Source organism: Anguilla anguilla, chromosome 1 (assembly GCF_013347855.1).
Source record: "Anguilla anguilla isolate fAngAng1 chromosome 1, fAngAng1.pri, whole genome shotgun sequence".
Classification (NCBI taxonomy): Eukaryota; Metazoa; Chordata; class Actinopteri; order Anguilliformes; family Anguillidae; genus Anguilla; species Anguilla anguilla.
Window position 1 is genome coordinate 84290749 of NC_049201.1, and position 21413 is coordinate 84312161.

General features: G+C 40.3%; 1 long non-coding RNA gene across 1 annotated transcript; it reads right to left on the minus strand.

Moving 5' to 3' along the window:
- Nucleotides 1–17334: 17334 nt before the first annotated feature.
- LOC118227757 lies at nucleotides 17335–20980 on the minus strand. Its single transcript, XR_004765349.1, has 4 exons — nucleotides 20964–20980; nucleotides 20446–20494; nucleotides 18992–19015; nucleotides 17335–17364 (listed from the first exon to the last, which is right to left on the minus strand). It is a non-coding gene; the product is annotated as an uncharacterized LOC118227757 (long non-coding RNA).
- Nucleotides 20981–21413: the final 433 nt, after the last annotated feature.

Here is a 21413-nt window from a genome sequence, read left to right on the forward strand (position 1 = left end):
ACTGCTTCAGAGCACTACTACATGGATTTACCCCAGAAGCTTCCCCAGAGCTTTCCCAGAGCTTCCACTGTGGCAAAAAAAAAAAAAAAGACAAACACAAGAATGGAATCAGGAATTGGGGAAATTGTGGACGTACACTGTGTAAAAGCACTTCCCCGAGAACGCAGACTTCAAACGTTACAACACATGATGCCATGAATGTCACAACCCATGAACCCAGACCTCAATCAATCAAATTAAATCAAATTTTATTTATATAGCGTATTTTACAACAGGGTTGGGGCAAGAGCCCCGCCGGCAGCATGGGGAAGAGGGTGGAAACGGCAATTAGGGAATTTGCAATATAGCAGACAGTGAGTAAAGTGCCAGTGGTATGTATTGGGGGGACCCCGCCAGGAGTAGAATATGGCTGCATATCTACTAGGACAGGGATGGAGAGCCCATGCAGTCATGAGGGGTAGACAACCATACCCGCCTATCAAGAGCCAGCCCATGTAAAGTCGGGTCACAGCTGATTGACAGGTGACAGTAAGGAAAGGATTGCCACCTACAAAGCTCTATGACTACAGGCTTTTCGCACCCTGTCTCCAGACTACAACTGATTGTAAGCCTGAGCATAGAGGCGCGTTTTTAATCTAGATTTAAATATTGAGACTGTGTCTGACTCCTTCATAAATTTTGGAAGCTGGTTCCACAGTAGTGGGGCCCTGTAGGAGAAAGCCCTACCACCTTTTAGGTTCTTGGAAATTCTTGGGACTACCAAGTAGCCTGCGTCTTGAGATCGGAGTGACCTTGTGGGCTTATAAGGTAGGAGCAGGTTCGATATGTACACAGGTGCACGTCCATGCAGAGCTTTAAAAGTCAGGAGCAAAACCTTGAAGTCTATCCTATGCTTAATGGGTAGCCAGTGAAGCGACGCTAGTACTGGTGTAATGTGCTCATACTTCTTAGTTCTGCTCAAGATACGAGCAGCTGCATTCTGCACAAGCTGGAGACTCTTTAACGAGTTATTAGGGCAGCCAGAAAGCAGGGCGTTACAGTAGTCTAACCTAGACGTAATAAACGCATGGATCAATTTTTCAGCATCCCCAACTCACAGGAAATGTCTAATTTTATCTATGTTGCGCAGCTGAAAGAAGGCAATTCTGGATATGTTTTTTTATATGGGTGTCAAACGATAGATCAGGATCAATGGTGACACCAAGGTCTTTAACGACCATATTAGGTTCAGCCAAACTACCATCACAGTTTAAGGTGAGAGTAGACAATTTCTCCCTTAATATTTTGGGACCTAAAACATTTCAGTCTTGTCTGAATTTAGGAGCAGAAATTTTGAAAGCATACAAACCTTGATATCTACAATACAGGCCTCTAACCTTGAAAGCGGTAGTGCTTCGCCAGGTTTCATTGAAATATAAATCTGGGTATCGTCCGCATAACAGTGGAACTCTACGTCATGTGCCCGGATAATATTGCCAAGTGGTAGCATATATAGCGAGAAGAGTACTGGTCCTAGTACTGATCCTTGTGGAATACCGTATTTCATTATTGAGGAGCTGGACTCATCTTCTTTTAATTTGACAAACTGTTTCCTGTCACATAGGTATGATCCAAACCATGCGAGTGCCTGTCCATGAAGTCCAACACAGGCCTGGAGTCTGTTCAGAAGAATTCCATGATCAATTGTATCAAAAGCTGCACTCAGGTCGAGGAGCACAAGAACCGACACAGAGTTACGGTCGGCTGACAGTAGTAAATCATTTGTAACCTTGTGCGGTTTCTGTGCTGTGGTGGGGTCTAAACCCAGATTGGAATACTTCATGGATACCATTAGAGCTAAGTGTTACGTCCCCAGCCTCTGCTTGCCTGGGTAGTGCAGGTGGAGGTAATATCCAATTGCTTAATTGCTTGATTGCCTCCACCTGCCTGTGGCCCAATATAAGCCCTGAAGTATGAAGCTGGGGAGAATTCTTCTTTGGGGTTTCCTTTGTGTGGTTTGTGTTTGGTAGGTTTTTGTGAAGCCCCATTATTTTGTGAACTTTGAGAGTTTTGTTTGTTTTAGATAAATACATGTCAAATAAGAGTTTGTGTTTTTAGATCAGTTTCTGTCTTGTTTTTGGTGATTTGGACTTAGTTTGTTGTGACCCTTCGAGCCGGCCGTAACACTAAGGTATGCACTTAGTTGCTTAGCAACAATTTTCTCCAATAATTTTGAAAGAAATGAAAGGTTTGAAATAGGTCTATAATTTTCCAATTTATCGGGTTCTAGGTTTGGTTTCTTCAATAATGGCTTAATGACTGCCACTTTTAGTGACTCAGGTACGTGACTAGGGATGTGTTAACGATTTTTAGTATATGCTGGCCTAGTACTGGAAATAGTTCTTTAATCCAGTTTGAAGGAATAGGATCGAGTATACAGGTCGTCGGTTTTGAAGACATAAGTAATTCAGATAACTCAACCATGCTAATGGGCGTAAAACAGCTTAGTACTGCTGTCTGTAAATCTTCCTGTTGTAACCAGGTGCGGGGCTGTTTATTAACATGAACAGAAATAGTGCATGATGGAGACAGTTTGGAAAGCTGGTCTCTAATAGCCTCAATTTTCTGATCGAAGAAGTTCATGAAGTCATTGCTGCTAAGATTGGAGGGATAAGATGAAAACTCTGATGATTGTTTTTTAGTTAATTTATCCACAGTGCTAAAATGAAATTTTGGGTTATGTCTTTTGTTCAATTAGTTTTGAGAAAAAGGCAGATCTAGCAGAAGCAAGAGCTTGCTTATACTGAAGAAAGCTGTTTTTCCATGCAAGATGAAATACTTCTAGCTTTGTTGCCCGCCATTTTCGCTCTAATTTTCTAGTAGACTGCTTCAGGGCCCGGGTGGTATTGTTACACCATAGAGTGTGCTTTTTCTGACTAGGGTTTCTTCTTTTAAGGGGGGCAACAACATCCAAGAGTGTTCCTGAGGGTAAGGGTTAGCTGGTTAGTCAATTGGTCCAGAGCGGCTTCATCAGCATTTTCCTCAATGGAGAGGAATGACTCCGGAAGCATATTTAAAAACTTTGGAATAACCTCAGGGTTTACTGAGCGGCTGTAATAATGTCTAGGCTCTGATACAGGAGGATATGATGCCTTAATATTGAACATAATAAGGAAATGATCTGATAGTATAGGGTTATGAGGTGCGACCTCTGCTTCTGTGTAAATATGACCACTGTAAACCACAAGCATTTGTGCAAGAATACTGCACATGTACTGATGATGAGACAGAGTATGCAAAACTTAACATTTAACTTAACATCCGCATGTAAAACATTACAAACAAGTTTGTGTCAAACTGAACAGACATTCTGGACCCAGAATATAAATCACACAGGAATAGTGATACACAAAGAAGGTTCTAGAGATCTCTCGTCTGGAATCAGTTATTAAACACAAATGATTTTGGATGATATCTAATGTTCTCTTGATTAGAAACAAAAACAACAACAAAGTAGCTCAGTTATCCCAGCCAACATCTGGTTTCTTGATTTGCATTTACATTTTACTCCCTAGAAATTTGTTTTTTCCCCATATTAATGCTGAAAAACTGGTTCACCTGCTTATGCTGCAGCCAACAAAAAAAGGCGGCTCTTTCATTTCATAACACCCAAGTCGTCAAACAGGTGCCCTTACCTGTCCTTACCGTGTGTTGCCTGGCAACCCTTTACACTCTTTCTCACTCATCCCCCTTTTCTTGGCCTCTCTTGTTCCTGTTGACATCATGCACTGTTTACTTTTACAAATCTTAGTCTGCATTAAATGTCATGCTATTACACTGCATGTTCTGATTTGTAGTTGTTAAGGCGCCACATCATAACTTTGAAACGTACAGTTGGTAATTGTGGGTAATTTAATATTACTTTGGAACAATGCATTATGATCTTCGTGTTCTCGCAGTCAACCATATTGCATGCATTTTGAAATAGCAATACTAGACACTATAGTTAAATAACAGTCATTATTACAGTTATATTTAAACACAAACACCATTTTATTTCTGGCACAAGTTTGTTGCTATCACAGTGTGGGAGCGAATTAAACATAAACCAGCTTTTCTCATGAAGGGGGTATGAAAGTATGCAAACCTTCCTCCGCTTTATTTACATACAGCTTTTTAACATGGAAATAGCATGCAACTTAAAGACCGCCTGTTGTCATACAACCGTTATAACCTGGCCATAAATCATTGAAATGTAAATATTTTTCACAGTGCTTGCCTCTCAGCGCTACCTCATAATATAGCCTGTTAAGTGGAGTTCAGTTCTACGCCTCTCACCTTAAACCACCAGCGAAAGGGAAACTCCAAACTCACCACAAAAAAAAAAAGGAAACCATGGACATTTTCTATGAACAAAAGTATTTATTAAATTAGTCTGTTAATAGTGAAGTGATTCGAGTCATATATTTCATGGCCAAGTATATTAATAGCAGCTAGGTATTGAATTGGGACAACAGAACGTCAAAACTGAAAGTCCATGTGAAGATGTGAGTTGAATTAAAATGCCACGCCCTTCAATGCATCTGATGAGCAGGATGAATTTGTAGGCAGGGGACACAAAGTCATTCATCTGAGCAGGACCCACACATACAGCATCTAACGAGAGAGAGAGGAGGGAGAGGGAGAAAGAGAGAGAGAGGGCTAAAATGGCCACACACAATACACTATATGACCCAAATAAAATGAGATGTTGGATGTCCACATATTTTTGGCTATGTACTCTTTGTATGGAAGTAGCACACCCCATTCAAATCATCCTTAATGCAGGAATAACCATCTCTGTGCACATTCTGAATCAATCCTAACCCTTTGAATAAAAGAAAAATAAAATTTCTGAAGCATCAATCAGATGGAGGTCACATGCCAAAAAAAAAACTTCTTCACAACCCATCAAATGGTAAATGGTAAATGGACTGCATTCATATAGCGCTTTTATCCAAAGTGCTTTACAATTGATGCCTCTCATTCGCCAGAGCAGTTAGGGGTTAGGTGTCTTGCTCAAGGACACTTCAACACGCCCAGGGCAGAGTTTGAACCGGCAACCCTCCGACTGCCAGCCAATCGGGCTTACCTCCTGAGCTATGTCGCCCCATCACCAAGAAGGAACTTGCCAAACTGTGTTTTTGTGGGAAAAGGACAAATGATTTTTTTGAACCCAGGCCTCAGTTTGGCCATGTGGCTAATTCCACAATTTGATGGATGATTCTAGGGCACTTTGCAAAGAGCACTGCTTTATTTAGTGTGTATACTCTACCTCTACAAATGACTGGGCCTGGCCACAGCTGTGTAGATGACATCAGAGGCGTTCCTAGACTCTTTTTCTCCATCTGATGGTGTTTTTGTGGCAGGAATTTGCTCGTGGCTGAAAGTTAAGAAAGAGAGGTGTCATATCCTTATTCAGACAGGCTTTGCACTGTGTGGTAGCATTTGGCTTTGTCCTCCCCCTTTACCATAATATTAAATGATACCTACCCATTGGGAAGATCTGCACAATTTTCACATGCTGGTTTATTGCTCAACACCTTTACTTATTCTACTATATTTTAGTAGAACTAAGTACAGTCTGCAATCGAGACTTGTGATTGCATTTGCATTTTCAGACACACAAACCCCATGGAAATGGAGGTGCTCTTTGACTTCATATTATGTTACGACTCGCCCCTGGAAAATTGGAACATAAAATATCCCACACAAAATAGCTGACTCATGAAGAAAATGTATTAAATAAAATAAGAATGTTAACTAAGAAAAAAAGAAAGTCGGAGTCCAAGAATGCCAGCAGCACTGTGGATTACAAGAGAGCAGATATTAGAGAGAGATGGATGGGCGTCGCCTCCATTTAAAAGTGCAAATCCTGGCCTTCGCTGGCCCCGCAGGTGTCGTCAGTTATCTGCAATAAAAGACACACTCGACTGCCAGAGCAACATGCTCCACCACGTGAGGTGGAGGGAGAACACTTTACCATATCAAGCCAACACACAAAAGGACACAACGGACATAACGCAGACTTCTGGTGTGGCAGAGAGTGGATCCCACTTCCTTATTTTTCAGATTTTTTTTTTCAAATCAAAAAAACAAACTGAAAAAAGTATGATGAGCAATCATTTACCACTGACTTTTTTTTCAGTTAGGTACATCCTGCCGTGTCTACCCGGTCTGCCTGCTCTTACCTGAACCCCCGGGAGAAATGAACTGTGATGTAGTTGAGAGGGATGTCTGCCTCTGGGTTCTGAGTCACATCCTTTATGGGGACGATGCAGGGATGCACATTCTCGTGCACATTCTCATACACATCCTCCGGCTCCTCCTGCATCAAACATGCATGGGGGGTCTTTATGCCTCATGGTGTTAAACAGACCGCAAGCTGAAGGAACCCACCCAACAAAGCCTGCATGAAAGCTGTATTCAAACTAGGGCTGGGCAATAAACCTTACTTTGAATTCACACACTGGTACGCACTTTTTCAATACAGTATTTTCTTGTTTGTCATCCAATGAATATCAAAAATTGATAAAAAGAATTTGTGACGAACTTAAGGTGAATTGTCTGTTTTGACTGAAGTTATATCAAGTAACAACTGAGGTAATGGTTGCTTTTACCTTAAGTTTTTTTTCCTTCATTCAAGGCTTTTTATGGGACATACAATACAACAGGCATCTGAAAAATTGATAGGCAGCAGTGTGGTGACCCCTTGTGGCAGAACTTGGAAGTGTTTCTTTACTGGAATGTCTGTCTTCTTTGTGGATCTCGCCTGAAACGTCTCTTTAAGTATCTCAAGAAACATTGTGTACGCTGATGATGATGAGGCTGTCCAAAACAGCAATTTCAGTGGAAATGAGAAACGACATGAGAAAACTTGAGTTAACATCATCCTTTGACTGAGGCTGATCCTGTTTCTGATTCACTGTGGCCACTAAAATCCTCAAGCACTTTCAAAAAGAGTAGGGATGTTTACCCTAGTATCCTGGTCTAATTCCCACAGATGTGGTTTCCTAAATATTGCCACCTATTCATCTCCTAAACATTTTGTCCAATACACAGAACAGCTGTTTGCAGGTAATGCATTAGCGCCTTAGGAAGTGAGATGAGCCAATATGGGGCAAAATGACCTGTTCTCATCATCAAATATTTCTATGTTCTAATGTTTTTCAACACCCAAGATAAGAATGTGTAACTCAAGTGTTATAGGGCCAGCTTACTTGCTGCAACGCAACACTGTGCTCTCTCTAACCCCCTTGTAGATTCCCTGTGCACTACAGCTACCTGAACCCGTTGGCTGAGTGTAGATGTCTGTCTGCACACAAAAAAGTAGATTGGAAAGGAAGGGTTAGAAAAGCAAGGACTGCTTCCGTTACAGAGCTTCAGCCATGACCACCCATCAGCAGTAAAAGCTCATTAACGTTCCCAAAGATGAAAAGGTCTTAGAAAATAAAGTGAATATTAGTTTGACTTACATATGACTACAGAATAAACTCAGGTCAGTCTGAACATAAGCTGCAAATCAACCAGGTGAAGATTTAAGTGTTTTTTTTTCTTCTTTTTTTGTAATGTTAGAAAAATAAAAGGTTGCTCTTTATCAGCAGGTTTTAACAAATTCTAACTTAACAAAAATCTAATTTTCACAACGGGTCTTACTGTTCAACTGCCGGTAGTCGAAACACATGTGGAGGCTGCCATCTTTCTTCTTAACCAGGATGATGGGAGAGGCATAGGGGCTACTACTCTCCCGGATAGCCTGGCTATCCAGCAGCTGATAAATGTGGGCCTTAACTGCATCCTAATGTGAGCGAGGGATTCTACTAAACCTTTGACAGACTGGTACGTCATTGAGCAAAGGGATGTTGTGTAAGGTAAGTTTGATGCAACCCAAATCCCCTTTGTGAACAGAGAAAACCGATCTGCATTTGTAAAGATCTTACTTTCACCTGTTCTACCTCTGGCAACACTGCCAAATCTAGGGCCTGTATGGTGTCTGGCACTGACCCTCCTGAGAAGATACGAATTCTAAAATCCCACCTTTGAGTGGCTCAACCACTTCTGTAACTCATTCAGGTAAACGCACTACCTGCGCTTAACTCAACAAGCTAATTGGCATGTGGGGATGCAAGACAGTGTCCATCAGTCTAAAACACAAGCAACGAAGAGAGAACCACATTTTTAATGCTATTTTAATGAAATCCCAAAGCACCCTCCCGAAACAACACTTGTAGACCTACAATCTGAATATCTAAGTAAAAGCTAAATTCATTTTTAAAAATGTCACACTTAAAACTGATTATAACTGCTTATAGTATGTTCTTGTGAACCTTTTTTCCCTTTTGTCACATTTCTAGGGCTAGAAGTGATGTCCATTTTGTACAGGGAAAATTGAATGTACACACCTAATCAATTTTGGACAATATGCACTGAACCCTTTAACATAAGTTTATATGGTAACACGAAGAATTAAAGCTGACTTCTCTTTTTAAATGTAAAAATAAGAAAGGAATACAGTAGAAAAGAATAGACACTAAAGGCACCATTCCCATGTTCATTTGATTCCATAGCCACCAAGGGTAAAGCAGAGATATGGTTTCCATTCCAGCACGTCTCTTGAGTCCAGAAATCCTCAGACCTCCAACTCAACTCAAGATGAGTAAGATCAATATTCCATTCATTAGCCGATCTCCTCAATTTTGCACACGAAATCCTGAAAATTCTGCAAAAATATTAAAATATCAACAAAACAGTTATAGATTAAATGTTGATTTGTCTATTAGAATAATTTCTGCCATGTGCAGTGAATTACGTGCTGCAAAGATGTTGTAAAGCCCACACCAATTATGTTGGCAAGTGTACTCAAAAAAAGTTACCTTTGCAAGAACAGTGCTTACTTTAAGTGTGATGCTTACTTTAAGTGTGGTGCTTACTTTCAGCATGATCCTTACTTGAAGTGTGATGCTTACTTTAAGAGTGATGCTTATTTTAAGTGTGACAGAAAACCTTTTTTTTACTTACGAGCACAAGAGGCAGGAGCTCCATAACCATTTTGTTTTGCTGTGCCCACACTGTAGACCCTGATGGGAGCAGAGGGATGCAGCACAATGTGGTGACCGTTTCCTTTCTCATAGGTGTAAGGAGCCCAAGAGTATTCTGTTCCTTGGACTTGCTGCCACTTGAAGGATGGACGCTTGTTATCAAATTGCACTTCGTTAATGTCCTTGGTCTTGGCAACAATAAGGGCATAGTTATTCAAGCCGTCCATATCTTCTAGGACGTTGGCCTGACAGAACTTATCAGTGGGTACAATATTCATGATAAAGGGGTCAAATACAGAGCCATCACTAAATCTGCCACCAGTGCAGTAGTAGAGGACTTGAATGGGCTGTGTGGAAGAGATGACTAATGGTGTATTCTTACCCATTGGAAGCGCTTTCCACTGACCAGCACTGAGATTAATGACCTGAGATTTGGCACCAAACTGGTAAGTGACATCAGTGGGCTTGGAAGCAAAGATATACACAGAGTCCTCCAGGACCTGATACTCTAGAGGTGGGATAATGTAGGATGTGCCCCAATGCTCTACAGGTAACAGCTGTTTTAAGGTGTGCTGGCATTTGGAGTTTATCAAATCACAAGCATGTCCTGAGATGACGCCTATAGGCTTGTCTGACACCACTCTTGACCCAGTGCAGTCTTCATCGGACTGCAGGTAGACAATTTCAGATGCACCAAGATTTACAGTTAGTTTGTCACGTGGATTATAAGTTTTACCTCTGAAGCCAACAGTACAGCTCAAATCTACAGATACTGAAGAGGCATCCGGTCCACTGAAGACAGCTAATTGTTTTTTGTATCCTCTTGCTGGTGGAGTGAAGACATAATAGTCTCGGCCCCAGTCACTCACTGGGTACTCCAGTGATAGGTCAACTGAGTTCATCACCTGACTCTCGGGCGTAATGGTGATGACCTTGTTGGTCTGAACATCTGTCGTTTTCGGATGTTTGCCAGCACCATGAATTTCAATTTCAGGGGTCCCTTTTTCCACCGTCACAGATTTTGAACCTTGCGTGTCCACCTCTTTGTTCACTGGATACTTGTAGATAGTCACAACCACATTTGTTTGAGTTTTCTTTCCTGAAAACAAGCAGAAGGCATATCAGAAAGCATTTTCTCTTTCCCCATAAGTTGCTTGTTGGACATTATCTTGTTGCAAAGGAATTTCCATAAATTTAGCTTACACAAATGACCTAGTTCTCAGTTAAATTAGGACAGGTAATGTCTCTGTCAAGGTGAGAATCACTTCTACGATTACTCCACAGATGGTTTGCAAGGATCATTTTTTTAAATGTACGATTGTTCTTAACAGATATATTACACTAAGACTGTTATAAGCTATATTAAGTCAGAAAATCTGCTGAATTCTTGAGTGCCTCCGCAAACGGCAGAGAAAAAACCTCAGACTTAGACTCACTGATCTCCATAATCTTGTTGAACCATTCAATAAACGTGTGCTATTTAACAAAATTGACATTGTGGGGGAAACCCAGCATCTGATGATAGTGTTGTGGAATTTCAATGCCCAAACTAATCAACATCATCTTATTCACCACAACAAAACTTAAGTCCATAAAATTATGACTTTCTTTTTCTGCAAAAAATCTACACTGAGATGTTTTGACAAAGGCATTCACATGTACTATGTGCATCATGTTCTCCACAATTACCAAAATGGCTGCTCACGAAATTTCCAAGATTTCAGAAGATGTCATTTTTATCATGAACAAACATTGAAGGCAGGAGGATTTATTTTCATGCATGTAACATACCTTCTCCTGCATATGCAGGTGCAGTAATGCCTTTTGCCACACATTCATTATGGCCCCCTATGACTTTACACTCCTCTCCAGCTTTGCACTGAGATTTCTGGCAATCGACAAAACCTGTTGAAGGGTTGCACTCGCAGAGTTGTGTGCAGGCAGAATCCTCCCAGAAGCGTTTCTCAGGGAGATAGGACTTACCCTTGTAGGTGCAGGTCAATACTGTAAAAACAGACAACACAATGCTCAAAAATTATTTGAACTCAGGGTGGGAGAAAAGGGGCGGATGACCCAGAAATGTTTTTTTCTTGTGAGTAAAGATAAAACGCTTCACCAAACCTCTTAAACAAAAAAGAAACTCCTCAATAATAACTTTTTTTATGATAAAAATGCTGCTTGTCAGAGGTGTCTCTAAAACTTGCATCATGTTCAACGAATACAAAAATGGCTGCTCATGATGCAACAGGCACAGCATTAGCACCCAGGGACAGATGGGAGAGGATAAGGGGAGAGGGAGAGTTGGCACTGCTCTCATTGCATTCAACATGTAAGGCAGATAGAATTGCACATGACCCAGAACACTCACTGCACTGTCATTTAAATGCCACCCTTCTGGTCACAGATACAGGACACCCATGTGGAGGAGAGCTCAGTTCATCAAAAGCTTTGTATCCTCTGCGAAAAAGAAACTTAACAACTTTCACCTACCACTGTGGTTTAGGTGTAATTTCAGTTCAATATCTGCACTCACTGTTCTGCTATGGTGCTGTGCTGTTATGTCAATGTCGATGTGAATGTTTGCTGTCAGTGTTTGATTCAATATGTTCATATTTTCGCGCCGAATGTGAAGAATTTCTTCACTGAGAACAATAATCTATCTATCTACCCATCTATCTACCTATCTATCTAGCTAGCTAGTCTATCTAAACGAAAGAGCATAATCAAAGGAATAAACTGCCATTTTCTTGCTTTCTTTCTTTCACAGGTAAATGGGAATTAAGTAGTGTATTATCTTCTGACAATATCATTGTGAGGGGGCAGCGTGGTTGTGGTGCCAGCTGCAGGCGGAGAGATGGGGGGAGTGATTTAGCCGGCAGGCAGCCGCACCTGTGGGCAGTTATGTGATAAATTCGAACCTTCATCTGCACTGCCTGCAGTGAGACCAGGGTTCGAAAGATGTGCACGAAAACCAGAGACAGTGATGCTACCACAACAGCGACAGCTACAGCTTCAGTAACTGTGCCACTGTGCGCTGTATCAAATAAAATTGTGTGCATCTTACCACTCCGTGCCTGTGTGGTTTTGTCGGATGTATCACAGTCACTTTTATTTCTACTTACGTCCACAGGCTGCAGGAGCTCCGTAGCTGTTCTGATCCACTGTGCCAACACTATAAACCCCAATGGGGGCACGGGGACTCTTCATTGTGTGGTGACTTCTTCCTTTATCATAGGTGTAATGAGCCCAAGAGTATTCTGTTCCTTGAACTTTCTGCCACTTGAAAGATGGATGATTGTCATCAAATATCACTTTGTTAATGTCATTGGTCTTGGCAACAACAAGGGCATAGTTAGTAAAGTCCTGCATACCCTCTAAGGTGCGGGATTCACAGAACTTATCAGTTGGTTCAATGTTCATGATAAATGGGTCAAATACAGTGTTATCACTAAATTTACCACCATTGCAGTAGTAGAGGACTTGAATGGGCAGAGTGGAAGAGATGACTAACGGTGAATTCCGGTCCATTTGAATCTCTTTCCACTGACCAGAACGGAGATCTATCTCCTGAGATTTGGCACCAAATTGGTAAATGACATGAGTGGGCTTATGAGCAAAAATAAACACAGAGTCCATCAGGACCTGATACTCTAGAGGTGGGACAATGAAATATGTACCCCATCGCTCTACAGGTAACAACTGTTCGAAAGCGTGTTGACATTTGGAGTTCTTCCAAGCACAAGCATGTCCTGAGATGACCCCTACTGGCTTGTCTGACACCACTCTTGACCCAGTGCAGTCTTCATTGTTCTGATTGGACTCCAGGTAGAGAACCTCCAATCCATGAATGTAGGCATAAAGTTTTTGATTTGGCTTATAAGTTTTACCTTCAAAGGTGACAGTGCATGTCAACTCTACAGTCACTAAAGTAGTATCCTGAAAGCCAAAAACAGCAAACTCTTTTGGGTACCCCCATGCTGCTGGAGTGAAGATATAATACTCTTGGCCAAATTCGGTCACCGGGTACACCAGTGTAGTGTCAAGTGAATTTGTCTTCCGATTGGTGGAAACGATAGTGATGTACCTGTTGGATTGAATTATGACTGTTTTTGAATATTTGCCGGTGCCTATCAATTCTGTGTCAGAAGGTACCTCCACTGTTACACGCTCTCCACCTTGCATTGACAGCTCTTTCTTGAATGGAGACTTGTTGACAGTGACAACCACTTTCGTATCTGATAGATAGGAGGTGATGTAGAGCTCGTTTGTGGCCTTCTCCTTTGCATTTGCATTGAACATGTAAACAGTGATATATCTGAAGGCTGGTTCCGCTAAAAGGAAAGAGAAACAAAAAGAGGTTATGTCAAATTATGTCCATTGCTTTGATGATAATCAAAATCTTCATGCAGAGCATTTGTAAGTGGGCTACTGTTTGGCCTCTGTGGAACTTCATCAGTTGCATCATGTTTCTTGGGAAACTCACATATAAACGTGCTGATTTTTAGACCTCTCATACCTGACACATCCATCTAATTGGCATTCAACTTTATTTAACTCACTCATGTAGATACCTGTGTAACTGTGATTTAGTTATGTCAGTAAAAGTTCATTTTCATGTGGTGTGTCCATTAAGTTCTCCAATGTCTATGTACTCAAACCCAATATACTGCAAATTGCCTCTTAGAAAGTGTCTAAACATAGCTACTTATTGTTTTACAGGCCAAACAGAGAGAAGAAAAAGTTGTGCTTAGGTTCGGATGTATGATAAACCGTTTCGTCTTTTTGTTTGTTTGCATTCTGGAATGGATGTCTTATATTTTCCTTACAGGTTCATGGCATGTCTGTCTAGAGTTTGGCAGCTATCTAGCTAGTTGGTAAGCAAGGGTAGACTGCTGTGTTCATGCAGGTTTTCTAGTACCAAGTCAGCGGCATGGTGTCCCCCAGTTATTAATAGCACAAGTGCTGCGTCTCCACTGAATTCATGAGTGACTCCGCAAAACATTGTCAAAAAATCTGTAAAACCTCAGACTCACGAATCTTCATAACCTTATGTTGAACCACTGTGTACTATTTCACAAAACTGGAATCGTGTGAGAAACCCAGCATCTAATGATATTGTTGTGGAATTTCAAGGCCATAATTAATTAACAACACCTTATTCAACACAACAAGAACTAAAGTTTATAAAACTATGACTTTCTTTCTCTGCGAAAACCATATACACTTAGATGTCATGGCAAAGGCATTTGTTATATGTGCCTCGCATTCACTGGAATTACAAAAATGGTTGATCATAAAATTTTCAAGATCTGAAAAAATATACCATTTATCATGACAACAAATGAATGCAAGGAAGATTTATTTTCATGAGCGTAACATACCTTCAGTGGGTGTTGCCACACATCTACTCACACCTGCTACAACTTTACACTCCTCCCCCACTTGGCACTGAGATTTCTGGCAGTTGACTGAACCTGTGGAAGGATTGCACTCGCAGAGCTCTGTGCAGGCAGAGTCAGCCCAGAAGGGTTTCCCAGCTGGATAGAACTTGCCCTTGTAGGCACAGGTCAGTACTGTCAAAAAAACACAACACAATGCTCACAAACGGACCCAAGATAAACTAAGGGTGGGGGGGAAAGGACAGATGCCCCAGGAATGTTTCTTTCGTGTGAGTGAAGATAAAATTGGAAAGCTTTACCCCATATTTACTACAATAAGAACAAAGCTCTTGAATTGTAACATTTTTAAATGAAAGAAGTATCGATTTGGCAGAGATACTGATTTGATTTGTATCATGTTCACTGAATACATGAATACAAAAATGGCTGCTTGTGATGTAACAGGCATAGCATTGGCATCCAGGGGCAGATGGGAGAAGATAAGGGGAGAGCAAGAGCTGGCACTGCTCTCATTGCATTTTGTATGTGTAATGTGAGCAGCAAACTCCTGTATGTGCAGAAGTGCCTAGATGGGGTGCGTGCGGGCCCATTCATTTCAGTATTTTTAAATTTATTTACAAACATAGTTCATAGTCCGGTGTCTTTCTTCTGGATTGTCCTTTAGTACAAAAATAAAGATATTTCCTTTAATATTTTTATATGCCAGGTCCTTGTTAAGGTAATTCTGGGCTCTGGTCTTATGGGGAACCTTGTGGTGGACACAGAGAGACCCTTGCCTCTAGTATACTTTAGAATAATCATTCTATAGTGACTTTAGAGGCTTTGTGCCCAACAATAAAACATTTGTGACATTTGATAAAAGGTCCGATTGGTCATTCCCTCTTTGACTTTACACTCCTCTCCAGCTTTACAACTGAACTCCTTAAAGCTGACTAAACCCGCAGAAGGGTCGCACTCGCAGAGCTCTGTGCAGCCAGAGCCCCCCCAGAATGGCTTTCCAGGAGCATGGTACTGACCATTGTGGGTGCAGGTCAGGGCTGGAAAAAGGTCAGGACTTGCATGTCCAACCTCACCTCCTCCTCTTCCAGTACTGCATCATTACTGAGCCAATTCTTGTACATGGTGCCATCTGTTTTTTTTCTCAATATGCTAACAGCCTCCAATTGGAATAAACTCTTCACAATCACATAAACAGTTAGCAAAATCATTGGTCTTGCCATTCCCAACCTATTTAATCTGATCTCCACACCCACAGCATATAAGGCAGATAGAATTGCACATGACCCAGAACACTCACTGCACTGTCACTTAAATGCCACCCCTCTGGCACAGATACAGGACACCCATGTGGAGGAGAGCTCACTTGAGAAAAAGCTTTGTATTCTCTGCGAAACAGAAACTTAACAACTCTCACCTACCACTGTGGTTTAGGTGTAACTTCAGGTCAATATCTGCACTCACTGTTCTGCTATGGTGCTGTGTTGTTTTATCAATGTCGATGTGAATGTTTGCTGTTAGTGTATGATTCAATATGTTCATTTTTTGGCACCAAATATGAAGGTGAAGAGGTCAATAATCTATCTATTTATCTATCTGACAAAAAGGGCACAATCAAAGGAAATAACTGTCTTTCTCCAGTCCTCTTTTACAGGCAAAAAGGAAGTTATACATTATCTACAACATCATTTATTTCTACTTACATCCACAGGCTGCAGGAGCTCCGTAGCTGTTCTGATCCACTGTGCCACCACTATAAACCCCAATGGGGGCACGGGGACTCTTCATTGTGTGGTGACTTCTTCCTTTATCATAGGTGTAATGAGCCCAAGAGAATTCTGTTCCTTCAACTTGCAGCCACTTGAAGGTTGGACGCTTGTCATCGAATTGCACTTCGTTAATGTCCTTGGTCTTGGCAACGATAAGGGCATAGTTAATAAAGCCCTCCATACCCTCTAAGGTGTGGAATTCACAGAACTTATCAATTGGTAAGATATTCATGATAAAGGGGTCAAATACAGTGTTATCACTAAATTTACCACCAGTGCAGTAGTAGAGGACTTGAACAGGCTGAGTGGAAGAGATGATCAATGGTGAACTCCTGTCCATTAGAATCTCTTTCCTCTGACCACCATTGAGATCAATGTTCTCAATTTTGGCACCAAGTTTGTAAGTGACACGAGTGGGCTTATAAGCAAAAATAAACACAGAGTCCATCAGGACCTGATACTCTAGAGGTGGGACAATGAAGTATGAACCCCATCGCTCTACAGGTAACAGCTGTTCGAAAACGTGCTGACATTTGGAGTTCTTCCAAGCACAAGCATGTCCTGAGATGACCCCTACAGGCCTGTCTGACACCACACTTGACCCAGTGCAGTCTTCATTGTCCCCATTGGACTCCAGGTAGAGAACCTCAGATGCATAAATGTGGGTAGTAAGTTTTTCGTTTGGCTTATAAGTTTTACCTTCAAAGGTAACAGTGCACTTCAACTCTACAGTCACAAAAGTAGAATCCTGCAAGGCAAAAACAGCAAACTCTTTTGGGTACCCCCTGGCTGCTGGAGTGAAGATATAATACTCCTGGCCCCATTCTGTCACCGGGTACACCAGTGAAGTGTCAAGTGAATTTGTCTTCCGATTGGTGGACACAATGGTGATGAACTTGTTGGACTGAATCATGACTGTTTTTGAATATTTGCCGGTGCCTATCAATTCTGTGTCAGAAGGTACCTCCACTGTTACACGCTCTCCACCTTGCATTGACAGCTCTTTCTTGAATGGAGACCTGTTGACAGTGACAACCACGTTCGTATCTGAGAGATAGGATGTGATGTAGAGCTCATTTTTGGCCTTCTCGTTTGCATTTGCATTGAACATGAAAACAGTCATATATTTGAAGGATGGTTCCACTAAAAGGAAAGAGAAACAAAAAGAGGTAATGTCAAATTATGTCCATTGCTTTGATGATAATCAAAATCTTCACGCAGAGCATTTGTAAGTGGGCTACTGTTTGGCCTCTGTGGAACTTCATCAGTTGCATCATGTTTCTGGGGAAACTCACACATAAATGTGCTGATTTGTAGACCTCTCATACCTGACACATCCATCTAATTGGCATTCAACTTCATTTAACTCACTCATGTAGATACCTGTGTAACTGTGATTCAGTTATGTCAGTTAAAGTTCATTATAATGTGGTATATCCATTAAGGTCTCAAACGTCTATGTACTCAAACCCAATATACTGCAAATTGCCTCTTAGAAAGTGTCTGTGTCTGTCAACATGGATGTTACTCAAATTTAGTTAACTAAATATACAGTTGAGCAGATTTATCAGCTTTAATGTGCATTTCCCACTTTTAAGATAAGGCAAGCATTTTTAAAAATTAATTTCGAGTGATTGCTAGCTTGGCAAGTATTTTTAATATATGGTCAGTACAAGGAAATGTAAAGCCTGTTTGTTGCGTCCCAACTAACTTTTTAAACTTCAGCCAGGCAATCCATGAACCTGCAAGAAAACCTCCTTTCCGGAAAGCAACCACAAAACTAAACAGTTTTTATTCAGGGATGCAAACTTGTCACCTTTCGGCGAAAATCGCCGTTTAGAATCCAAAATAGGTAATTTGTGTGATTCCTGTAGGTCCAATGAGTTTTCGAAATTTGGGGGGGGGGGGGGGGGGGTCTGCAAGGACAGAGTATAGACTGCATAAAAATTTTTGAAATTTTACAAAAACCCATTGACTCTCCATGGGTCTTGAAAAAACGTTTTGACGCCCGTTGCTGGGCGCTGTGCCAGAAATTTCATCCCCCCTATATATATATATATATATATATATATATATATATATAATATATATGTGTATATATATATATATATATATACACATATAAAATGGAACAATTCACTAAAATTCACTGTTCGACATGTACACATTTTAAACGTTCTACAGTGACTATTCAGCTCATTAGGCATATGTGTATGCACGTTTAAGTTAAAACCATAATGAATCGGTGACCTGTTGGGATTTTGTTTTTTCATATGCTGCATTCCTTACTTTCATATAGTTGATTCGCTTGAAACTTAGCTCACTGATCGGTGGTAGCTCCCAACTGCTGCTGATCCTATTTGATGCAACATGGTGGCACTACAGCAGTCAACTGAATGTATAAGAATAAAACCATCCTGCTCCATCTGACTTTATTCTCACAGAGAACAAATTTGCCTCAAGGACCCATAATTTCACTTTTTCATTTTACATTCAATTTTGAATAAATGCAATAACTACAATAACAAACCTTCTTACAGTTCCCATCAAGAGTTTTGGGTAGAATTGGATCGTCAATGTGCATGTACTGTAATCCCATTAGTGAAGAATGCAATACAAGTCTTCAGTTTTCAGAAAAAACATTCTGCATTTATGTTCCCACATATACATTACATATGCATGCACAGCTATAAAGACTAGTTAGGCAGTATTCCCCAACTTTATTTCTCCAAACGCATGAAAGGAGTGTGTGAAGTGTGTCATAACATACCTTGTGTAGAACATTCATGTATCCCTGGAAAGCAAAATTAAAAAAAAAATGTTAAATGTTATCATTTTCAAACGATTATTAGTGCAAATTCAGTTTGGCCCTGTATAAATTTTAGAAAAAAGTGGAATAGATGAGTGATTATCTACCCTGTAGCTTACTTTTTATTTATTTATCTATGGACAGTCTGTGACAACCCCAACATTTAATATCCAAAACATATTTGTTTTGGATTCAAATACTTTTCTGTGCTCTATTGATCTTGCCTGGTGTAATTGAGTCTGCCAATATGACCGCAAGGTGAGGTTTGTACTTTTTGAGAGTATTTCATTGGTTCCAATACACTAGACAAGATCAGTACCGCATAGAAAAGTATTTGAATCCAAAACAAATACTTATTTGACCCAGGTCTGCTGGTTATGAATCCATCCCCCAGGATAAATAATTAATTATGTCTACCACTTATATACAAAGAGATTTATTTAACCAAATAATTCAAAATTGTACATTCAAAAAAAACAAGAAATTTTACAGGGGAATGTGAAACTGAAGTTTAATAGAAGTTGGGCGATGCCACAAGACAATGGCCCAAAACACATGAGTAAATCAAAAATAGAATAGTTTAAACAGAAAAAAAATCATGTTTTGGAATGTCCAAGTCACAGTCCTGACTTTGACCCAATTCAGATGTAGTGGCATGACCTGAAGAGGCCTGATTGTGTGAGAAACTCAAAAAATGTCAATGAACTGAAACAGTTTTGTAAGGAGGAATGGTCTAAAATTCCTCCTAACCATTGTGCAAGTCTGATCGGCAGCTATAGAAAACATTTGGTGGAGGTTATTGCAGCTAAAGAGGTCCTGCCAGTTTCTAGATACAAGGGCTCACATACTTTGTCCACCCTGTATGATGAATCTTTACACCATGTGTTCAATAAAAACATGAACAGTGAAATTGATTGTGTTATTAGTTTAAGCAGAATTTGTTTGCTTTTCAGTCAGACCACATTTAAGGAGTAATTAATGCAGAAATCCAGGTAATTCCAAAGGGTTCGCAAACTTTTTCTTTCACCTGTATCTATCTTATCTTATTAGCTTGCCAGATAGTATTAACTATTTAGAGAGATTGCTAGCTAGCATGCTAGTCGGACAGATAGAAAGATTGCTATGACTATATCCCTAACTAGCTAAGGACATAGCAGTAAATTGTAATTATCAGTGTCATGATATAACTGTAGAAACTAAATTATACTGTAGGCTATATGGCAAATGCATGTCTTTGATACACTGTGTAATGCCATTATTTCTATCCAAAAATGTGTAGCTGCACAAGACCACAAAGATGATACAATGGGAAGCTCTTGCCCCTCCCTCAGCCTGGTACTCTCGAGCACCCATCAACCGAATTGCTCGCTGTGTGAAAGTAAATGTACACTGTTTAATAAGAGATTGTTACTTACCAGCAAATACTGCCAATAGAACAAATATCCACATATTGTTTGCCATTTTCTATGAATAAAAGAAGATTAGTAAATGCATGTCATTGGTATCTGTCCCAAATTACTGTGCTTGCTTGATGTGAAGTATCTTGATGAACAGAGAGCTTCTTGATCTTAACTCGACATTCAGTGTAGAACTTCCAGTCCACACTGTATATATTGTATGTTATAGCCTTACTGTAGGGTTTTAGTGTGTTCTTTAAATGCACAACACGTTCACAGTGCAGGATTTGCATGATTAGTATCATAGTCATTTCATGCCAAGTACTTCTGCATATCATAATGTAAAACTGTCATTTCATTTTTTCTAATGCCATGTCCAAAGCAGATAAGTCAGAAAAAATAAATACGTCTGCAAGTGAAGTTAATGCTATTGATAATTTATAAGGTAAAAATGTACATATTTCCAGCAATTATTTTTAAACATTTACATAAACACATTTGATCAGGCCCCATGACTCATCATGACCACCACTCACCTGGCCTTCCCTGCTTTTCACTCTTGTTCCTCACCTGGGCAAAGCATTCTTTAAATATCCAAACCCCAGCTGTGTAGTGTCCCCTCCTTCCTTCCCTCCTACTCCCCTCCTACTAATCAGTAAAAAACATCACCTGTCTCTATTAATGATGTCACCTATCTCTATGCCTGCTAATCACAATGCACCATGAACACCCCTTACAGAAAAAAAAGAAGAAAAAAAAACGCATGACATTCCCATGTGGAATAAACTACATGTAATGATCACACGTTAAAATCACACAGGCAATACGGTAAATGTGGATTTGTGACCTTATCATGGTTTAATGGGTTAAATCCATGTTAATTCTCATGTGAATCCCATGTAATAAACATGTGAAAAGCCATGTGATTACATGTGAAATCCATATAAACACCCATGTGATTACATGTGAAATACATGTGAGACCCG